This window comes from Alligator mississippiensis, chromosome 5, assembly GCF_030867095.1.
Source record: "Alligator mississippiensis isolate rAllMis1 chromosome 5, rAllMis1, whole genome shotgun sequence".
Taxonomy (NCBI): Eukaryota; Metazoa; Chordata; order Crocodylia; family Alligatoridae; genus Alligator; species Alligator mississippiensis.
Genome location: NC_081828.1, coordinates 48,572,553 through 48,575,573, shown reverse-complemented (window position 1 = coordinate 48,575,573; position 3,021 = coordinate 48,572,553). Strand labels below are relative to the sequence as shown.

The window sequence follows — 3,021 nt, the reverse complement described above, 5'->3', positions numbered from 1 at the left end:
CATCTTTAGCTATTTCTCCTGGTCCAAACCAGAATAGAAAAGTCTGCAGTAGCTGTGAGATGACCCTCTTTGAAGAGTTTGAGGAAAGGTAGCTCATTGCTCCCTACCAGCCACGTGGAGCCAGTACAAGATGGCTTTAGTATCTCCTGTACTTCTGGAGACATTTCTTAAGCCCAACCATTTTTCAGTCATTTACATGCAATCCAAACTGACCCTGCCATATTAACAATTTGCAAATCTACTGCCACTTTCCTCCAAGGTTCTCTGAGTGCTTTACAAATGCTACCTAAGCCTGGGTTCCTCTATGTGAGACATTCCCTATGCTCATTTCACAACTATGGAAACTGAAGCAGAAATGTTGTGACCTAGTAATAATGACTTCAATGAAAATGGCAATAGCTGAGCCAGAATGAGGACTCTTAGCTCCTGAACCCAAATCTCCAGCCCTAGTCACCAGACCACATTAAGTCAAACACTTCCACTTTCTATTCCTTGTTCATAAGCGGTCTTCCCTTCCTACAGTTACTAGCCTTCCTACAGACTATCTCATGTACACTCTGAAAACTAAGTAGTTCAATCAATTTTTGACAACTAATATTTAGTTAGATTTATTTCTGTACTCTTACACAACTTTTTTCTGTTTTTTTACTTCAATTTGGAAAAAAAAAATCCCATTTTCCTTTCACTGTCTTTGAAATACTTCAAATATTCTGTTCCATTCGTTAATCTTTTCCTTGGTATCTTGAGTGGGGGCAGGGGATAGAAATCAAAGTCATGGTGCCATTGTATCCCAATGATTTAGACCAACAAATGTTCAATTTTCTCTACCCTTTACAGTTCAAAAGTACCTGATATTCAAAGTAAAGTCCTTTTTAAAATGCTGTTAGGTTTCCTGCAGTACAGCATGTCATTTAAGGATTAGGAGATTTAAGGAAAACTCAGAATACAGAGTACTGCAAACAAATTAAGATCATACATGGTATATATTTTGGTTCATTCTGGAAGTTATTGTATCAGTTTCCTCCAGTTAATATCCTCTATTAAAAGAATGCATTCAACCAAATTAGGGTCAAGAAAGGATAATACAGCTCCATTCAAACAGTTAATTAAGTGTATTTAAGGCTTGAATATAACAGAAAGACTTGCAATGAAACTGTCTTAAAGCTTCATGGGTTTGTGTAATCATTGCTGTAGATAACTATATTTTCCTTTCCATAAGAATAAGATTACTAAGAGGGCTGATCTATCTATCACACTGGATTAAATTTAAAATGTGATAAGTAGCTACTCTGTCCAAAAAGAAAACAAAGTTAGCCATAGTGGGGCTTGGACAGAACACAATGGAACCCATTCATCTTTCTCTTGAGCAACAAGAAATTGAATCCAGGGAAAACCAATTTGGTTTGAGTTTTGGTTTTTATTTTATCTCAACACATGATCATCAATGCATTATCTGAATACCTAGGTTGCAGTTACACAAGAAAGAGAAGTCTCCGGGATTTTAACAAGATATTTTGTAAACACAATAAATTATTGTAATTTAAAATGGCTGTGTCAACAGCCAGTGAAATTGTGTGTTGGATTTAACCATTAAAAAGGATTCCCACATACCTAAACCTGAAGTGCCTTACATACTAATTGTACTTCCAAGGGCCTTTCATCTAAATTTGTCATTAATCAGGTTACATAGTATCAATGAGAGAGGGTTAAATCATAACATTAACCTCAGGCCCAGAGATGTTATAGTGACTTGTCCAAGACTGCAGAGAAATCAGCTGGCAAAGCTGTGCACAGAGCCTAGGAATCCAGATGCCAAAACCTGTAGCTTTAAAGACTGAGCTGCACTCCATTTATATTCAGTTAAAGTACCTGCTTTTCTAGAGGCATGTCCACTGATTACAGATGGTCCCACAAGGGATTTGTAGAAAGGGAGAGAAGTCCTGAAAAAATGCATTTTCTCTTTGTAGCTGAGATTCTTTAGAGGATTCAAACTCATAAACCTTAATTAGCTGTGATCATTTCCAATCCCTTTTTATTTTCATATATATAAGAATTGTTTTCCACTTGAACTGATTTGTTTTAACAAAGAAGATCCTCTGGATGTTTTAGATACATGCTTAGAAATGGGTGGATTATTTTTATATACATGCAGCTGAAGTGTAGCAGCTCATACAGATAAGGAGTTTAGAAGGTGAAGCATACAATTAAGGAAAGCAGTTATACATAGTTTGTCACATAATTCCTTTTGCCCTTAACTGATATAATACAATAAAGGATAACACAGTCTAAGCATCCCAGGTGAAAAGAATAATTTGTCTACAGGGTTTTTCATTGTAGCCATGTTGTTTTAAGGACATAGGCAGGCCAGGTTCTTTGGGTAGATGTGATATCTTTTATTAGTCCAACTGAGTAGTTGGAAAAAAATTCTTGGCAAGCTTTTGGGCACAAACACCCTTCTTCACAGCAGAGACTCCCTATTGCCTGAAGAAGGGTGACTGTGCCCCAAAACTTGCCAAGAACTTTTTTCCAACTATGTACTCAGTTGGTCTAATAAAAGATACCACATCTACCCAAAGAACCTGGCCTGTCTATTTGCATACAGTTCATTTTTATCTCCATTCATAGGTAAAGAAGGCCAGAACCAACAGCCCAGACTATACTCTGAATAAGATTATCTGCATATCCTGATAGACATGGAATGAAATCAGATAACTGAGGGAACTGTTACTGTGGCTAGACACAGAAGACACTCCTGTTCGGTCACAAGTAACTGCAGTTCTTTCATCACTGGATTTGCTCACTGGTTTCTATCTTGTACCAATCTACTTTCACATGCTTTTAATTATTTTAAGTGTTAGATTTATACATTTGTAAATATAAGAGTACATGCATGTAAATAGATGCTATTGTTTCTGTTTATCCTGGTTGCATCTCACCCTCAACTGTCACCCCCTTTCTAAGGGAAGTCACTCCTTTAGGCTCAATTTTATCCCACAGCTAAGGCAGTGAAAAGTCTATAGC

The 3,021-nt window shown here is 36.9% G+C and overlaps 1 protein-coding gene across 5 annotated transcripts in view; it reads right to left on the bottom strand.

The window, feature by feature from the left end:
* RABGAP1L (RAB GTPase activating protein 1 like) overlaps positions 1-3,021 on the bottom strand; it is a 512,101-nt gene that overhangs the window by 31,493 nt on the left and 477,587 nt on the right. The window lies entirely within an intron of this gene.